The following is a 20,805-nucleotide window of genomic DNA, read 5'->3' as shown; positions in this document are numbered from 1 at the left end:
GTCACTACGATGGCTCCAGAAAATCGAGTCACCAACCGGACGCCTGGCCCGCTGGGCGCTCGAACTGCAACAGTACGACTTCGACATCAGATATCGCAAGGGTTCGCAAAACCAGTTGGCTGACGCCCTATCAAGAGAGCCGGAGGTAAGCGCGGTACAGCAGGAGGAAACCTGCAAGTGGTACCGACGCTTAGAGGCGGCAGTACGGGCCAACCCGGCCGGATACCCGGATTACGAGCTCCGAGATGGATGCCTCTATCGCCATCTGTTACACGACCTCAACTTCCACGACACACCAATCGAAGAACAATGGAAGCAGTGCGTCTCCCGTAACCAAAGGACGGCCGTCTTACGACGCGCTCATGACGAGCCAGCCGCCGGACACCTCGGGACCGCCAAAACAATTGTTCGAGTGGCCCGAGCCTATTACTGGCCGAACATATTCCGGGAAATCGCCAACTACGTCCGGAAGTGCCAAACATGCCTCGCACATAAAACTCTCCAACAACGACCGGCGGGCAATCTGCACTCAACTCCGGTGGGCACCCCATGGCAACAGGTGTCCATAGACCTAGTTGGTCCTCTACCACGATCCCATCAAGGACATACGTGGCTACTAACCATGCAAGACCGGTTCAGCAAGTGGGTAGAGATGGCACCCCTCCGACAGGCCACCGCACTCGCCGTTACGCGAGAGGTTACCCATCGGCTGATCTACCGCCACGGGACGCCTAGCGAAATTACGTCCGACAACGGCACCCAATTCACGTCACGAGAATTCCGGGAACTATTCCGTGTGTTCGGGGTCCGACACCGTACAACTCCCGCCTACGCACCACATTGCAACCCGGTAGAAAGGGCAAGCCGGACGATCAAAACAATGATCGCACAATACGTAGGACGCGACCATTGCGATTGGGACAAGCGTATATACGCGTTACAATTAGGGATGGCCGATTATTAATCGATTCAACAATGAATCGATTTATTTATTTCGATTAATCGAAAAAATTGTATCAATTCAAGTGTTCCGATGAATCGTATGAATCGATTCACGAGAAGTGACAATCCCGAATTCCAAATCCCGGCTGGCGTCCCATGTGTTCCATGGACTGATATTTTCCGCGTAATGGCTTTTGCACACAGGACGTGGTCAACGCTGGCCGCGCGGCAAAAGACGATGCGGCAGCCAATCAATTTTTTGCTCTTATGGAAAAGTTGTAAGTTGATTGGTTACCGCGTCGCGTCTTGCCGCACGGCAAAGGTTACCGTGTCCCAAGATCTATAGAGAGAAGGTTACCTCATGCACAAAGAGGGACGAGCGACAAGAGGGGCAAATGCAGAGAGAGACGAGCGGCAAGAAAGGCAAATGCAGAGAAGGGCGAGCGGCAAGAGGGGCAATGATGATCTCATCGGCGAACAGAAGCTATCTCAGACAGTTACTGTTTGTCGATGAGATCATCATGCTCTCCTCTTCCTTCATCGCCCCTCATCATCAAGCTGTTTCTAGCTCCCCCCTTCCTTCATCGCTCCTCGCCATCAAGCTGTTTCTAGCTCCCCCCTTACTTCATCGTCCCTCGCCCTCAATCGGTTTTACTGAGGTAACCTTCTCTCTATAAATCTTGACCGTGTCCTGTGTGCAGAAGCCATAATCGTATCGCGTAACCAATCAACTTTTTGAAATAGGCCAAACAACAAACGTAGGACATTTCTGATTGGGTTAGGCGATATGCGTTACGCGGAAAATATCAGTCCATGGGACGCCAGCCTAAGGCCGGATACACATTATCACGCAAATGCGTAAGCCGCGCTCTGCGATTCTATCAGCTATTAGCTTTGACTCTATTAGCTCTTGTTGCTGTGTAATACAATACGTGTAGCCAATAGAATCACAGAGTGTAGCTATGCTTAATGCTTACGCATTAATGTGTATCTAACTTAATTGTTGCATCAATTGTTAAATGTGCAATAAAAAATTAAAAATAACAAAATTTTTTTGTATTATTATTTCTGCAATTATAATGCCTCCACCGAGAGTAAGTGTATGGAAGTATTTTATTCAAGAATCTTCTACAACAGCACGTTGTAGGTTGTGCAATGTTGTTATGAAAACCTGCGGCAATACAACTAATTTAAATAATCATTTAAAACGAAAACACATTAATAAAACAAAAATTTGTGAATTTGAGCAAGAATCGCATTCATCAAGCCGTCTTTCAAATTTATCATGCGTGAGTGCGAGTTCTTTACGATCTGTGCAATCTCAGATAGTTTTGGATTTGGATTCACCAATTCCACCAGAACCAAGTCCAGAACCAGAAGCTATTTCATCTTGCGTGGCTCGAAGTTCTCAACAGATAAGGATGATATGTGATTACGGATACGAAAGATCACGGGTAAGTTTTCAGACAGCTATAGCATATCTATGTTTAAAGGATATGCCAAAGATGTCTTGAAGACAACAGAAATTGGATCTTTTGAGTCTTTGAGTGTCCTTTGGATGTATTTTGAACATATGTGCTATCTGAGTTTGTAAGCTAATTGTAAAAACTATGATTTTAAAAATATTTATACTTAGTAATTTATGTAAATATTACAGCCTTCAACTTCAGCCGCTTCTTTTGATGAAGAATTTAGTTCTGAGAACAGTGAGAGCAGAAAGCGATCTTCAGCTATTTCATCATCAACTACTTCATCAACATCAACTACCAAAAAGAAAAGACAAATTCCAATTGATTTTGCATTTGATAGCATAAATTCATATTCAAGTAAGTGAAACTATATTAGATATTGATTAATAAGTAGGTATAAATATTTGTATAAACATTATATATTTTTTCCTAGGTGGGGGTGTTCAAAACGAGAAAATTACTAAAGCTTTACTTTATATGATAGCAAGGGATTGTTTACCAATATCTACTGTAGAAAATGAAGGGTTTCGAATATTTATGAAAACTGCTATTCCTTTATATAAAATACCTAGTCGGCAAACTATAACAAGAGGATTGGATAAGGAATATGACTACTTGAGTAAGAAAATAAAAAATCATTTTCTTTCTGTATCGCACTTTACATTGACTACAGATATTTGGACAGAAATGCAAACAACAAGTTATTTAGGAGTTACCGTTCACTATTTAGAAGAAAATCTATGCAACGTTACTATTGGCGTCATTAAATTAAAAAAGAGTCATACAGCTGCTTTAATAGGAGAACAATTGGAGGAACTTTGCAACGATTGGAATATTCAATTAGAAAAAGTTATTGCTGTAGTGACAGATAACGCGGCAAATATAGTAAAAGCTGTGAGCGATCTTTTTGGCAAAAACAAACACATTTCATGCTTTGCGCATTTATTGAATTTAGTTCCGACAAAAGCAATTGAATCTACGGAAGACATCAAAAATGTAATTAAAAAGGTTAAAACTATTGTGACCTTCTGTAAGCAGAGTGTCAGTGCTGCAGATGAGATACGGAGGATTCAGGAACAGCATGGTAAAACAGATAGCACATTTTTAAAGCTCATTCAAGAATGTCCAACAAGATGGAATTCTCTTTTCTATATGTTAGAACGATTTATTCTGTTAGCGGATATAGTAAATTCTACTTTGTTAAAATTTCCTCGTGCACCGCCAATGCTAACTGGTAATGAGCTTAATATTTTAAAAGAAATTGTTCATCTGTTAAGACCTATTGAACTGGTTACAAAAGAACTCTCTGGACAAAATTATGTTACCTGTAGCACTGTAATTCCTTTAGTCAACTGCATGAGCAATGCAATCAAGAATTGTTTTCCTGATTCGGATATTGTGAAAAATTTTAAACAACATTTGCTTAATGAATTTGTTACGTCCTGATCAGACTACACGATTCTTTTCTTTTCATTAAATACCAGACCTAGTAAACGCGGAACCAACAAAACTCACCTTGGCCGCTCAGCGTGCCTATCGTCGCCAGAAAAACCGTAAAAGTCAAAACTTCGCGGTAGCTGGAGTCCTTAACCGACTCCAGACGGTTAGAGTAAGAGATAAAAAGAAAAAACTGGCACCAACTAGTCATACTCTTGGATTCCACCTACGGGAACTCTAGCTAGTAGATAGGGTTTTACATTCCTATTCCTGGTGGCTCATTTGTTTTTTTTTTCCTCCTCTCTAATAGGGATTCAATTCCTTGACCCAAAAAGGGAACCACGAGCGGTTGACTTGTTGACGGAGTAAAAACGACTCTTCCAGTCGCTGACCCGTCGCAAGTCCTAAACGTGCCGCTCGGCTCGTGCGGTCAGGTCCGTTTACGTCGATCGCCGAGCCCAACGAAAAAAATTCTACATCTATCAGGACGTAACAAATTAAATAAACGCTTTAAAAACATCGAGGATAATTAAATTTGGGCGGTAGCAACATTATTAGATCCTAGATTTAAAAAGCTACATTTTCAAAATCCACTAGCTCTTGTAAACGCAATGAGAAAAATAACAACTAAACTTAGAGAACTACCAGATCATTCAAATCTTAGAGAAGTTAGAGAACAAACCCTTTCGATTACGGAGGAAATTGTAGCATCTTCAGAACATTCGTTGTGGTCTTTACATGATGAATTAGTTCTTTCTGCTAATAGTCGGTCCAACGATGATTCAGAAGACATTGAATTAAAGCAATATTTAAATCAGCCCGTGATTGATCGCTTAGACGACCCATTAAAAAATTGGACAAATATGAAAATGATTTATAAAAGCTTATATAAAGTTATGAAGCAATTTCTACCAATTGTGGCAACATCAGTTCCTTCAGAACGTCTCTTTTCAAAAGCAGGGAACATAATAACACAACAAAGAAACAGATTGTCTCCAAAGAGATTATCAAAATTATTATTTCTTGGATCTCTATCCAAAGAACAGTGGTTAGGTACTTTATAATTTTCTTTAATGTAAAATTATATCTTTTATTATTATTAATTATATCTAAATATATCTTAATAAATAAAAAAATTATCTAAATCTATCTATCTATCTGTCTATAACCTGTTCTATAAATAATAATTTATTAATAAAATACAAAAATATTAAATCATAAATTGAATTGAATCAAATTGAATCAATTCAAATTATTCGATTATTAAGATAGATCGAATCGGCCTTATTCGATTTGAATCGATTCACGGGAATCGATTCAATTCATTTTTTTGGCCATCTCTAGTTACAATTCGCGTACAACACCGCCCGGCACGAGGTCACCGGCTATACTCCGGCCTTCCTCAACCACGGTCGAGAACTAGCCGGGCCACACCCCAAAGACCGCATCATGACCATCACCGGCAGGAACCTACAGGCGAACCGGCAGCAGCTGGAGGGAGCCTACGAAGTCGTCCGGGTGCAATTAGCACAAGCCTTCCAACGCCAGGAACGGCACTATAACCTACGCCGCCGAGACTGGCGTCCGAAAGTTGGAGAAGAAGTCTGGAAGCAAGACCGACACCTCTCCGACAAAGCCGAAGCGTTCAACGCGAAACTCGCGCCAAAGTATATCGGACCGCTAGTCGTAAAATCGATAATATCGCCCGTCATCGTCGATTTATGCAATTCGGTAAATAATAGGTGGTATCGCCGCGTGCACGTACAAGACCTAAAATCGGCGCCGCCCGGAATGTAAACACGGCCCGCACCGCATTCCTAATATATAAAACACGGGGCAAGGGTCGACCGCGCCGCAAGCCCAGCCATAATGTTTACTATGTCGCGCGCCGCGACACCCCGCAAAAGCGGCCTATCCGAGTTTGTATACACAACAAGTAACCGCTAGCAATTAGTTTTCTTCGCAATGTCGACACGGCAAGACGAGGTGCGTCGTCTATTCGGCGATATATCCGACGATTCAGACAACGAGGCGCCTGCATGCGCCCAGATCACAGTCGGCCCAACATAGGGACGCGGATACAAAGATCCGACCGCGAGCAGCGGGAAAAAACTGCCTGGCTGTTATTACCACCGCCGATTTAGCCCCGGCGGTGGATGAGCGCAGAGCTACGGGCCATGCATACGGCTGCAGGCCCACTAGCCTCGCCGCGAATGCGGATTCTACGTGCGGCATTCGCCACACCACCTTCCGCACGGACCGGCCGGCGAACCGAGCCCCCGCCGAACCCACGGACACCGCCACGGAGATACCCGACTACCCGGCCATCAGGCACATCGTCCGCCGCCGCCGCCTCATCGACGACGCCACCAACTCCGACCACCCCACCAGACGTGGATGTCTAGTTGGCAGACGGGACCCGGGTACAAGTACCGTACTGGGGCGCCCACCGCAGCAGGAAATACCACGTGATTACCACCGCCGGACGATGGTTAGTGCGCTTCGACCACTACAGTCAGGCGCGTTCTTCACGCCTCATTCCGCCACCCGCATCGCGCCCTAATTAAAGAGGGGAGTAGTGTAACATAAACTTAACCCATATTACTAGTCGCGCGATCGACCACGACGATCGGCCATGCATCAAGCCGCCGGCCGTAATGCGTCGCCGTAATGCGTCACCGTAATGCGTCACCGGAATGCTGCCGCCGAGTGGGGCGGCCGGGTATATAAGGCTGTCGCTCCGGCCAGTAGGCACCGTCCCGGTCTGCAGTGAGCACGCTGCAGATCTCCCGAGCCACCGAGAAGCACTCCGACTCGGCTCTTCCTAGCAATCCATTTTACCGTTCCTTCGTAGATTTACGTATTCTTTAGTTTGTATTCTTTAGTTTGTATTCTTTAGCTTGTATTCTTTAGTTAGTATTCTTCCGCGGCGTATTCCGACCTTTTAGTTGCTCCCGCTCGCGACCGTTTTTTTTTCTGGGACATAGCGGCTAAATCCGATCTTGCGCTCCCCCGCTTTTGTTCGCTCCTCTTGCGCTCCCCCGCTTTTGTACGCTCACCTTGCGATCTCGCTATACACCGCTTATTATGCGCACCCGCTTGTTCGATGGCTACCGCTTGCCCTCCATAATTGCTTTGCAAATGTATTATTACTCTTTTGTTTAAGAATATAGTTGTTTTGTTACCCTTAATTGGTCTAGTTGATTGGAGTCTCCCTGTCTAACCGCTTATCCCGAATCCTGGCACCGGCGAGCTATTCCGCGCTTAGCAATAAGATCGCGAAATAAATTCGCACCGTTACAACAATATTCCACAATCCGCCCCCTTGGTTTTATCAATCCATAGTGTTCATAATCTTTTTTATATGTTTAGATAAAGTTGGACCTGTCAGTGGCTTTGTTAGACAATCTGCTGTTATACTATCATTTGGTACATGTCTCACTATAATATTCTCCTTACTCACAGTCTCTCGGATGTAGTGGCATCTTTGGTTCATCAGTTTAGATTTAGTTTTGAAATTTCCACCGTTCGCCAATTTAATGACGTTCAAGTTATCACAATTTAATTTTTTTGATGTTTTTTCCGAAGGTTCAATTTCATGTAACAATCTAGAGCTCCACACTGTTTCCTTTAATCCTTCCATCATGGCTTCTAATTCGCTTTCTGTTGAAGACAACGCAACTATTGACTGTTTCTTGCTTCTCTAATGTATTAAGTTTCCATTCACATATAATAGTAATCCAGTAAAGGATTTTGCGTCTTCTGTTCTATCCCACGATGCATCAGATTTACATTTTATTTTTGTTGTTGAGTTCTCCCTTTTAAACTCGAGGCAATAATCAATAGTCCCTTTCAAGTATCGAAGAATTCTCTTTAATGCTGTCATGTGCATTTCCTTTGGATCATTGTTGAATTGTGATAAACAACTTAGTGCAAATGATAGATCTGGTCGTGTATGTACACTTAAGTACATAAGTTTTCCTATCAATTCCTGATATGCTTGAATGTCAGCTTTCTTACTTTCCTCACAATTTCCCATCCTTGTGTTTACATCTATCGGCGTCTTCACAGCATTACATTCTCTCATTCCATATAACTCAAGTAGTTCTTCAATATAATTTTTCTGGTGTACGTATATTTTTCCTTTTTCTTGATTCACTTGCATTCCCAACACAACTTTTCCTTCCCCGAGGTCCTTAATGTCTATGTATTCTTTTATCTTATCTATTATATATAACTTTTCTCAAATTTATCATCGCTTGACACAGTCGACATATCGTCCACATGTATTCCGCAGTATAAGAATCTGTTTTCCCTTTTTGCATAAAACAAGCATGGGTCTTCCTTAGACTGTTTTAATTCACATTTTATTAGAACATTGGTAAGAAATTCATTCCAGCATTTTCCAGCTTGTTTCAATCCATATATACTCTTCTTTAATCTACAGACTTGTTCCTTGTTAACTTGTAGCCCATCTGGTAATTCCATAAATATTTCTTCTTTTAATCTTCCATGTAAAAATGCTGTTTTTACGTCGTAGACCTTCAACCTCCTGTTTTCTTGTGCACTTATACTACATAACAATCTTATTGTCTCTATTCTCACTACTGGAGCAAACGTTTCCCCATAATCTACCCCTGGACGTTGTCCACATCCTAGTGCGACGAGTCTTGCTTTATACCTTCGTTGCCCTGTATTCGGGTCTTCCTTTATGTCAAACACCCATTTGCATTTTATGACTCTTTTATTTTTAGGTCTAGGCATAGTATCCCATACTTTATGTTTCTTCATTGATGCCAATTCTTCACTGATAGCTTGTCTCCAACATTTCCAGTTGCTTGATCTTTCTGCTTCTTGAACGTTTTTTGGAATATCCTTATCTGTAATTATCATCGCAGAATGTTGATTTTTTATTCTTTCTGATCTCCTAACATTTTCTTGTTCCCTTTTTCTTTCCTCTTCTTCACGCCTTAAAATTTTTTGTATTTCTATCATAGCTTTTGTAGTTCCTCTTGGTCTTCTTTTAGTCTTTATTTCTATCGGTCGTACTTGGATTTCATCCACATCCACATCTTCTCTTAGACATTCTTCATTTTTATCTTCTGTATCTTCTGTCTCGCGCCTATCATCAAGTTCTTCTGACTCTGCATCCTCATAGTCACTATTTTCAGATTCTGTCCTTTCATTTTCTTCATATTCCTGAATTTTAGCTTGTTCTCCCATTCTTTCATTGTCTTCTATCTCCATTCCTACAATTGTCAATTTTTCATCTATTATATGCTTTTGCCATTCTTCTTTATTCAATAATTCGCATCCTTTTTTACTCTCATCGAATTTGACGTCATAATCCGTTTTTATTTTTCCTGTTTCTGGAATATAAACTCTGTAAGTATTATTTGCTGCATATCCTACTAATATTTCTTTAATAATCTTCGAATCAAATTTTTTTCTTTGCTCTCCTTTATTCATTAAATATGCCATGCAGCCAAATCTTTTCATATGCTTGACATTTGGTTTTCTTCCATTCCACATCTCATACGGAGTTTTTCCATGCACACTTGATTTGCTCCTGTTCTTAATATGCATTGGCGTACACGTTGCTTGTGCCCAGAAATCCATTGGCATTTTCGAATCCGCCATTATTGCTCTGGTCATTTCTATTATGGACTTGTTTGCCCTTTCTGCTACCTCATTACATTGTGGGGTTCTAGCGGGACTGAATTTATGCTTTATTCCTTTCTTCTTTAACCATTCTGCTAATTCTTTTCCTGCGAATTCTCCTCCATTATCAAATCTGATTGCTTTCAATTTTTGTCCAGACTGGTTTTCCTTCAAAATAATTAAATTTTTTAGTTTTTCCATTGCTTCTCCCTTTTTATTTAATAGTTCAACAAATATTACTCTGGAATAATCATCTATTATCGTAAATATGTATTTTTTACCGCCTCGTGACAAAGGATGTATTGGGCCAATTAAATCCATGTGCCATAGCTCCATAAACTTATTTGTTTTTTTAGTTATCAATCTAGGATGTGCTTTTCGACACACTTTTGCTTCGACGCATGGTTCACACTGCTTCTGCTCTTTACATTCGTTCATTCCTGTCACCAGATTTTTTTTCTTCATCTCCTCAATAAGCCTCCTATTTGCATGTCCAAACCTCTTATGCCAAATATCGATGTCATCCGCTGTTGCAGCTATTTCATTTTTTATTATGATCTCACATAGTACGCATTTTCTTCTCGCACAGCTGTCATTTTTATTTCACCTTCATTCCTGTAGACAATGGCTTCATTTTTATTAAATTTCACACTATATCCATAGTCTGTTATTTTTGCTACAGATAAAAGGTTCATGTTAATATCTGGTACACATAATACGTTTTTGAGTCGTATTTTATCGTATTTTATATGTTGCGTCATTATTATCTCTCCTCGTCCATTAGAAAGTAATTTCTTTCCGTTTTTGTCTGCTAACGAGATATCTCTTCTATCTTTTTCTATATTATTAAATATAACCTCGCTATTTGCTATATGATTTGTCGCGCCAGAGTCTAATAACCACATATAATTTTTATGCATTACCTCTTTATTATCTTGTTTATTGCATGTTGTACTCACATGTACTCTGTCTCTTACTGATAACACCGCTTCGCCTGTAGTTTTCAATGTAACCTCAGCCCGTCCGAAACCTCGTCCTGTTCCTCTTCCTCTCGATGCACCTCTATAACCTCTTCCTCGCGGTATGTTCCTTTTTGGTTCCTTACAATCTGCCGCAATATGATTGAGTCCTTGACAGTTAAAACATTTTTGTCTATTTCGGCATTCGCTTGAAATGTGTCCCTTCATTCCGCAATTATAGCATACGATATCACCTTTTGATTTCTCCCTTGCTTTCCTTACATACTCATTTCTCGATGTTTTTTCTTCTTTTCGTTTATATCTTCTTGATTCTTCTTGTTTTAGCGCGTAACGTATATCATTAATTGTTATCTCCTTTTGAGTTTCTAATACTCGTACATTTTAGTCAAATTCGGGCCTTAATCCTCTAATGATGTACATCCTCAATTCATAATCTTCTATTACTCTACCAAGTTGCACGCACTGATTTCATAATGCTTCAGCTCTGTTTATGTATGCGTCTATACTTTCATCCTTTTTCATTCGCAGATTTGATAAGTCACATAGTGATCTTGCCTTTAATTGTTCCGTTTCTGCTGCCATATTATTCTTAATCAAGTTCCACAGTTTATCCGCGCTTTTTTCATGGCTATATTTCAACAACTGCGCTTTACTCATAGTGTTAATAATTACTGTTCGTGCTGCGTAATTATCATCGTCTCATTCATTCCATTGCCGGAATTTCACATCATAGTTATTTACGCCTTTTTCGGGCTTTTCTGGCGGCTTCACATTTATTACTTTTTTCCAAAGTTTCTTAGTTCTTAAGATTCCCTCAATTTTCTCGCTCCATAAGAAATAGTTTGTATCATCAAGTTGTTCCACGCTCGTAAGATTCCAATTCTCTGCCATCCTTTTTTTTTTTTTTTTTTTTTTTTTTCACGCAAGTTTCTCAACACTCGGCAACCTCAAGAAAGAGGTTAAACGAACCACGGAGCTCTGCTATCAATTGTGGGGATTGAGGCTATTTGATGGAATCAAATAGTAACACTTGGATGATATCAAACTTATAATATATTAATAATTACGAGTACAATTCCCTTTCTTCTGTACTGTCTCAGAATAATAAGAACATAAACAAGGTGTGCTACTCAGATGGCTCAAAAATACGCAAGCTCGATTCGTAGTGCTGCTCCAAGATCTATAGAGAGAAGGTTACCTCAGGAAAACCGGTTGTGGGCGAGGGACGATGAAGTAAGGGGGGAGCTAGAAACAGCTTGGTGGCGAGGGGCGATGAAGGAAGGGGAGAGCATGATGATCTCATCGACAAACAGTAGCTGTCTCTCTCTTTCAAAGTTCTTCCTTGTCTAACTGTTTCTAACTCTGTCACTTGCTTGCATTTATTCTCCAAAGAACTTATGTACGCATTAAATTTTATAATACTGCCAAAAAAAATCGCAAGCACGTAGGTAATAAGAGGAAAGCTGAAGATAATCAAAGAAGAGTCGCCAATAAATATAAAAAAATTATTAATTAATTTAACGCAATTAACAGATTAATACAACATATATATATATGTGTATTTTTATTATTATAGATACTTATAAAAATTTTATTATTATACTTGTATACTTATTATATTTATTATACTTAATTTTTATTATAGATACTTATAAAATTTTATAATCACAATGTTGCCGCATATTTAATGATCCCTAATATATACCCCATCATATTTGTTTTAAAGAATTATTTTAAGATTTCAACAGAAACATTTCTCTCAATAATATTTTATTAGCAAATATTTGAAAATTGTTAACACCTTGTTAATTTTATCATATAAATATTTACATTTGCAATGTTGAAACATATATTACAATTTCATTATTTAAGTTTGTATCATAATAAATTTGTGTATGATGCTTTTTATATTACCCTAGAATTGTACTTACATTTATGAATTTCAGTTACAATTTCTTGACAATTTTTGAGGTTTTCACAATTAAATATAAAAAATAAATTTCTTTATAGTATTTCTTTTGTAAATAATGCATATAAACAGTAAATATTATTTTAAAAATAATTTTTAAATATGTACTATTTTTTCTTTTATTTTACTACTTTACAAATGATGTTTTTTGTGTATATCCCCAAATTATATTTTATTTTCATTGATATTACAGTCTAAATACGAGTACAAAGCAATTTGTATTACAAATTCATCTGTTGCAGCGATATTTAACATTATAAACGTTAAATATCTAGCGCTATAATTTGAAATATATGTAATTTATAGCGCCTTTCTAATTTACTTTTCAATTATTATTACGCAATTTCCAGTGCTATCAATATTTTACAAAATAAAAGTATTTTTTCGATAAAAACTCAAAGCATTTCTATATTAAAGGAGCGAGAGAGAAAACACTAAAGCGAGAGAGACAGCTACTGTTTGTCGATGAGATCATCATTGCCCCTCTTGCCGCTCGTCCCTCTTTGCGCGTGAGGTAACCTTTTCTCTATAGATCTTGGTGCTGCCCTCCATCCTATACCATACTGCCATCTATTAGATAAAACATAAAAAATAAAAACAATATTCCACATAGAGAAATAATGCAAAAAAAACTTGGCGCTGCTACACTGAACTGCATGTTAATTTACATGATGTCAATTTATTACATGATGTCAATTAATCATGCCAATTATTATATTATTATTCATTTTCATTGCTTTATGAGGGCTGCGTTCCGAAATTCATTGCCAGTATTGAAAATCTACAATGTACGTAACGTAAACTGTAGATTTTAGGACAGGCAGTGAATTTCTGAACGCCAATATTTGGAGATGTAGCAGCGCCAAGTTTTTTTTTGCATTTTTAAATAAATATTTTTTTATTTTGATTAAATTTTTTTGTTTTTTTATTTTCTTAATAGTTTTAATTTTTTAATGTATTTATAAATAATACATGTGAATAAAGTTAATTATAAATATATGTAATGCTGATTTCATCATAAATGTAATAATTTTGAAATTGATATGTTTTACAATTAATGTATTTATTGCTCGGCATCAATTCTATGAAATATAGAAATTACAAGAAATAAATATATATATATATATAGGATGTAATATATACAAATAATAATTTAAATAATAATTATAAATAATAATTTATACAGATTATTCGAATCTTATTTCAATTAACATTGAATTAATTCTCGTCCATTTTTTTCAATACGCGATTACATTTCTATAACTTAATAATTGAATTTAATGTCGACATTACTTTTAAACGTTTTATTTTATTATTCCCAGCTATTCTTTTCAATTAGTGTGCTTAATATATTTTTATTATATTTGTTTATTTAATAAAAAAAGATTAGAAGAAATAATAATTATACATAGATTTATTATAATATAATGATTCAAATGTAATAATTGAAATTATTTATCAAATTTCAGTCGCACTTTGGAATGCTGTCATTCTATCTAATAACAACGTTGGCTCTGGACTGCCGAATGACAAAGGCTCTAACTTATTTCTTTCTAACAGTCTTTGTCACATTTATCTACCTGTTCAGCAATTTCTTTCAAAAGGCCTATAAGACAAAAACGGCTTAAATTTGCAAAAATTTAATGAATACAAATAAATTCAATGGAGCTAACGTATGATTGAATTTTTAAATAAGCAAATTTTAAATAAGTAATTTTTAATAACTTTAAATTAATAAAAGGAAAGAATTTGCTTTAAAACATGTGTTTACTTAAATTCCTATTTCATTGTAATTACATGTATTTCAAACATTATCGCTGAATTTGTCTTAAAAATTATAACACGTATAACACAGTTAACACGTATAACACATATAACACAGTCCTAAAAATTATAATTCATATAACACAGTTATAGTCTTCGTCTGACTACCGAAGTGAACGGATGTTCAGACTGAGCTCTGAAAAGTGCGAGATAAGTGAGATAAAAACGGGTGTACAATTTGGACAGTGATACTGGCGCGACTGGTAGTGACCGTGAACCGGGTTAAAATAGCTAACTTGTTAAATACATTGCAAATTGCTTTCAATTATAAGTAAATTGATAGTTTCAAAACAAAAAGTATCAGACACGTTAACGCAAACGTCATCAAGCGGCTTGCCGAGTTGAATCGCTTCAACATGGTATGCTCGAGAAGTCTTCTCTCGTGTTTATTGGCATATTCTCGAATAACTTCTTCTACCCATTTTACGCCCAGGTCATCGTGGATTTCCTTGTTGGTCACGAACCGGTAGGCGTTGGTGATCATGCAGAGAAACTTGTTTTGACTGCGTTGAATAACGTCTCTATTGGATTGTTTGGTACAACCCCAGAGCTGGATTCCGTACATCCAAATTGGTTTTATGATTGATTGGTAGATAAATCGCTTAGAAGTTAAGTTAGGAGTAATGACCAACTAACCAATACATTTGTCGCTGTTTGTGCTTGATTTGCTCTGCTTTTTGTCTCACATGGTGTTTCCAGTTCAATCTGTGGTCCAAATGTAGGCCCAGATATTTAGCTGACTCTTCTTGGGAGATTTGGACCCCGTTGAGGTAAGTATTGAGGTTGCTATCTTTTTTGCGCGGCGCAAATGTAACATGGACTAACTTCGACTCGTTTAGTTTGATTTTCCAGTCCGAAGTCCAACGGCTGACCTTGTCTAGGGCATGCTGAAGTTTTTTAACTGCCCTGGTTTGAGAGATGTCTGTGGCCATGATAATGGTGTCGTCTGCAAAAGTTCCAACGAACGTATTTTTTGTTGTTGGACTATCGGCAGTATAAAGGAGATACAGGAGGGGGCCAAGGTGCCTTGTGGTACTGCTTGGATTGAGTAGAAGCTAGAATAGGCTTCCTTATGTGAAACTCTGAACCTGCGGTCAAAAAGATATGATTCAAGTAATTTACAGTCATTTTGTGGTAACAATTTGCTCATCTTGCGGATGAGACCCTGGTGCCAAACCCTGTCGAACGCTTGGGAGATGTCCAGGAGAAGTACTGTCGAGCAGTACTTTTCTTCGAACGTCCGTACAATTACAGCTGTTACTCGATGTACTTGGTTTATCGTTGAATGTTTATTTCTGAACCGAAATTGGAAATCAGGAATGCTGATAAGTGATTTGAGACGTCTCAAGAGGAGCTTTTCGAACAATTTGGATATCGAAGATAGCAACGATATGGGTCTATATGATGCGACCTGTTCTACTAACTTGTCTGGTTTTTTCAACATAATTATTTGTGCTGTTTTGAAGCAGCTCGGTACGTAATGTAGCCGGAGACAAGCATTAAACAAGTATGTCGCCATGACGATTGCTTTCTTACAGAGTTTTTTGAGGAGTCCTGGGGAGATTTCATCGTATCCAGGAGCCTTCTTTGGGTTAATATTACTATCGATCTCTCTGGCCACTTCCATTGGAGTGATAAATTTAAATGGTTCAGACGATTGGTTCAATGGTTATGTCCATTCCAGACGGAATGTCGTGAGGCTGGAATACTGCTGCAAGATGCAGCGCGAACAGTTCGGCCTTCTCTTCGTTTCTTCTTATCCATTGTCCTTGCGCATCCTTGATTGGTGGCATTTAGATAAGAGGTCTCTTAAATCTGCGTGTTGCCTTCCACAGGGAGTAGTCTTGATCGGCCCCAAAACTCAATCCACTCAGGTACTCGTTAATGCAGTTTTGTTTAAACTCTTTAATTAGTTTGTTTAATGTGTTGTTTATCTGGTTAAAAATTCTTTTGTCCTTAGGATTTCTGGATCTGTGCCAGATACGTCTTACTTTTCTTCGTTCTTTGATTAAATCTCTGATCTCTATTGGGTGGCTGACCTTTTGTTCAGCCCTTTCTTTAGGAGCAGGGGTGGTTTCACTGGCAGCTGTACGTATATCCCAGTCAGAAATATATAGTTGATACAACGTTGAATTAACGTCGAGAACCATATGTAGAAATTCTGGTCGAATCAACATCAAAGTGGAACAAAATGTTGACGAATTTTCGACTATCACTTCGATGTAATTTCAACGTTGAATCAACCAATTAATAATATTTAAATGCTTTGCAAATTAAATGTTATTTCACATAATCTTGTGTAGACCATAATTGAAGACTAAATTAAAAAGAATAGAATTCCAATTTTATTAAATAAAAATATATATCACATTTTACATTTTATATGTTACTAATATGTTACATATATAATAAACAAAACATTATTTCCTTTGAAAAAAGATATTTACATACATCTTTGTACTAACATTTTAATTAAATGTATCATTTTTCAATCAGTCTCTTATTTTTAGTTTTTAGTCTTTTTTAATTTTTTTCCTTTTTGCTATTATTGACTTTTGTTTGTATTTTTATACTAGCTTTGTACATGAATATAGTACTTATTTAAAAAAAAAAAAAAAATATATAAAATATTTTTATGAAATTTAAATGTACCCAAATAGCAAAACTTATTGGCAATATAGTTTAAATTCAGAATGGAAATTATGCTCGCATGTTACTGACACTAAATTGCCATATGTATATCGGAATATAGCTTTTCCCTGAACACTACAGTTTGGTCTATTGAAAATTTCAGATTGTTGTTTAATATATCTTAATCTGGAATATAATTTACAGATTTCCGAAGGTATACATTGAGTTCCATGAAATAAACTTGCTATAATACCATTAAAATGTTCAAAAGGAAACGCTGACCAAGCCCAAATAGCACCGTAATTTCTTACATACTCTGGTATGTGAAGCAATAGGTATACATTGTATTTCATATACTCCTTTCCGTACAACGACTCCACATTTAAAACGAATTCGCGAAGTGTCGTTTTTGCTTTAAATAACTCGTCTTCTTCAATTTTTGTTTTTGAAAAAATATTTATACTGTATACAAACAACAACCAATGTTTAATATATTTCTGTGGCATTATATCTTTTAGACAAATCAGCGAATAATACAATAAAAAAAATTTCCAATTATTTGTTTTAAATTTACTATCTTTCATTGATTGTGGAGTTCTCGTAATTTCACAAGGAGGTTGAATAGCAAGTAATTTTTCGTTGAATTCAGTGATTTTAGAACCTAAATACCCATCTTTATTGTTATTTTTGGAATCAAACCAAGACGTACCGAACAATTTTGTGACACCCAATAAACACGAATGCATGTATTTTGGTGGAAATGAATGAATCACATCAAAAGTAGGCAGAAGCATTGTAATAGAAGGCTCCTTAACACCTTTTACTGCTTTTTGTTTTTCAACTGCCCTTTCAACATATGTTATGTTTTGTTATCGTACGCATTACTCCCTTATCACCAGGATATACTCGTGTGTACCCCCTTCCAATAGCAATGTGTTCTCCTTTATTAAGACAATAAGAGCATCCATATTTTCCATTAAATTGTTTAATATTTTGAATCAAAGGTCGAGCAACTGAATTAACTAGTGAGAAAAGCGCATGAACTTTAATCAATATAGGTTCTTGATAGTTGAATGTATTACATTCAATTCTATTAATATGTAACTCAAGAAGTTCGTCTATAAATGGTCTAAGAAAAAGTTCCATAGGTGGTTTCTCAGAATTAAATCATAATCCACACAAAGTAAAATATTATCACGTCTAATTCTATAAGGTAATTCGTTAATAGATACTTGGATAGGCCATATAGAATATTTTGACGAATTAAATATTTCTTCGTCATTTGTATTCCATTGAATACTAATGTCTTGATCAGAAATAATATTTTTTTCTCTCAACTGATAATATATGTTTCCATTTATAACATCGCTTTCATATGACATTTTTCTAAAATATGTAAATAACTTTGTGTTTACTGTAGAATATTTACTACACATTTACTAGTTTTATTAACTGTTCCTTCAATGGAAGATGATAAAAATAATTAAATTGTCTTTGCAATCGACGACGATCGTAAATTTTTTCGCAATTTTTGCATTCCACTCTGTTGCAGTTTTCAAACTTCAATATTATTAAACATTTTGGACAAAAGTAATATATATTAGCTTGTACCTTTGGAAACGTTTTAAGAAAATGATACTTTGAATTGTATTGCGTATGTGGCAAATGGCAATCTACAATTTTAAGTAAAGTTTCCAATCCTACGTCCGTCATTTTGTTTCGAATAGCTGTTCCCATAATTAATAATTGGCTTTCTTCTTTAGTCAAATTACATCCTTCATATATGGGGACCCGTATTATATCCTGCAAAAAAAATTTTATACATATACATTAAATATACATCCATGTTATGATGAACGTTATTCTTACTGAATGCATATTCTGGAAAAACAAAAAAATAGTTTGTAAAAGCAAAGCATTTATATTATTTTAAATAATTGTAGGTTATTTATTTTCTGAAATAGGAATTATATATATATATATATATATACTTCTTACATTATATGTTGCCTTGAATTTATTAATTGTAATAAATTTTTTTTATTACTATTTAGTTTTATAATTCTCTATTTCTTTAATGCTATATTCTCAATGCCAATATAACATTTATTTCAATAAAATAGTAGTTCTAAATAGTGAATTTCTTGAAATTACTTGTATTTGATTCTCATATTCTTCGTTGTCTTCATTACTTTCACTGTCGCTTTCATTTTTGTGAATATCTACATTGTCATTATTATAATTATCACTGTTTTCATCTTCAGAATAATTAAGATAATTTTCTTCTAAATTATTTTCATTTTCACTGGAGAAGTCAGACTCACAATGAGTAAGATTATACCTTGCAATTGTTTCTGGTCACTCGTATGTTGTGTTCTTATTCTCTAAGTCAGATTTATAATATTGCGATGAATGTGTATAGTTGTCAACAGATCTTAGCAGATTATAGTAGTTATTATATATTATAATAGCAACTGCTTGCAAAACGATAATAAAAATGAATGATAACGACTGTATTCTGCTTGAATTTGTGAACGAGGATAAAAAGATAGCAATTGGTTATCAAGATTGGCTTCTGCAAAAAGTCACAGAAAAAGAAGAATTTGCCAGATTAATCGAAAACAATATTGAAGTTGAAATAAAATGGTCTAATTGCGACATTGCACCGACATCAAATATGAAAAAACGATTGAAAACGTGTCAATGGCAGGTGGTTGTGGTTAAGTTACTTGCTTTTGAAGGTAAGTAATAAGTATAATAATTTAATATTATTTATTGTAGATATCTATACTTTCGATTAATAGACTGGCATATGTACATATAGATATATAAAGAGAGTTTCGATAGATAGTTGTATTTTATTATATATGATCACCATTTTTTTTAAATTAATTTTGATTAAAGTTATAATCATAATTTTAATTGAATTGTACGCAGAGCTTAATTTCTAAAAAAATAAGAACCGAAACGCATGAAAAAGATATTTCTTCTTCTGATATTTATTAAATAAATATTAAATTCCAGATTTTAAAAGAATTGGAACGCTATTCCGGTCGAAATTAAGCCCTGATTGTATGTGTATCTTTAAGATAATATTTGTTGAATAATTGTATTTAAATTTTTCTGATTCTAATTTTTAAGAATGGGTAAAAATGTGCGAGTATAGAGATTTTAACAGAATATGGCGTATTACAACCAACCAAAGAAGATCGAAAAATAATACGAAGAAAAGAATGGGGTGATGATGATGAAAATAGTGAAATACGTTCAAAGAAAAAAATGGTTAAATTTTATAAATAACATATAACTTTAAATACTAATATAAATACGTTTATATTGTATAATAATTTTGAACTTTTTTTGAATATAGAACAAAGTTGGTGTAACAAAAAATAAAATTAATGAATCAAAATCATTACAATTACTTAAAGAATTAAAAACATCTAAAAGATCTCCAATTGAAGTAAATATTTATTTTTATTTTTTAAAATAGGAAAAACAATAATCTAAAGTTTTCAAAAGTAATGATACGATTTCTTCCTCTTTTGTAAATAGATTGACTATGGAACATCTTCAGATGAAGAAAATTATTCCAAAATGTCAAAAAATGATTTGGGAGTGAAGAATGACTTATTGAAGTTCGAAAATAAATCGTTAAAAAAAGAAAACACTGCACTATAGGTTATTCTACATTCCTTAGAAAGTTTGTTATTCGTTATATATTATACCTCGTACACTGTTATATTAATCCATCAGAAACTGAATTTTTTAATTTCAGAAATTTTAGTACATTTTGTATTTTGTCATTTGTACATTAAGAGAGTATTTTCCTATGTCATTAAGTATGTATTTAAATATCGTAATTTTGTACCATTTTTTCTTTATTTATAAC

The 20,805-nt window shown here is 35.8% G+C and overlaps 1 pseudogene; it reads left to right on the top strand.

The window, feature by feature from the left end:
• Window positions 1-2,305: 2,305 nt before the first annotated feature.
• On the top strand, window positions 2,306-6,411 carry LOC136998701 (uncharacterized; annotated as a pseudogene).
• Window positions 6,412-20,805: the final 14,394 nt, after the last annotated feature.

Source organism: Linepithema humile, chromosome 3 (genome assembly GCF_040581485.1).
Source record: "Linepithema humile isolate Giens D197 chromosome 3, Lhum_UNIL_v1.0, whole genome shotgun sequence".
In the NCBI taxonomy this organism is placed as follows: Eukaryota; Metazoa; Arthropoda; class Insecta; order Hymenoptera; family Formicidae; genus Linepithema; species Linepithema humile.
The sequence above is the reverse complement of the archived record's forward strand: the minus strand, read 5'-3'. Positions and strand labels throughout refer to the sequence as shown.